The sequence below is a fragment of the Anticarsia gemmatalis genome, chromosome 20 (assembly GCF_050436995.1).
Source record: "Anticarsia gemmatalis isolate Benzon Research Colony breed Stoneville strain chromosome 20, ilAntGemm2 primary, whole genome shotgun sequence".
NCBI classification, from domain to species: domain Eukaryota; kingdom Metazoa; phylum Arthropoda; class Insecta; order Lepidoptera; family Erebidae; genus Anticarsia; species Anticarsia gemmatalis.
In genome coordinates, this window is record NC_134764.1 from 7490579 (window position 1) to 7490789 (window position 211).

The following is a 211-nucleotide window of genomic DNA, read 5'->3' on the forward strand; positions in this document are numbered from 1 at the left end:
GGCGGGCGTGGCGACCTAAACCACTGCGCCACGGAGCTGCGGAGGTCTGCCGAGAAATTCATCATTTGTGGAAATTTCAATCGTCTAACTATCACAGTACATGAGATACAGATTGGTAGTAGACAGACAGACAGATGGAGAAGTCTTGGTTGGATCTGGTCTTACCCATTGGGTAAGACCAGAGCTTGTACTCTTAAAATGAAACGCCAAA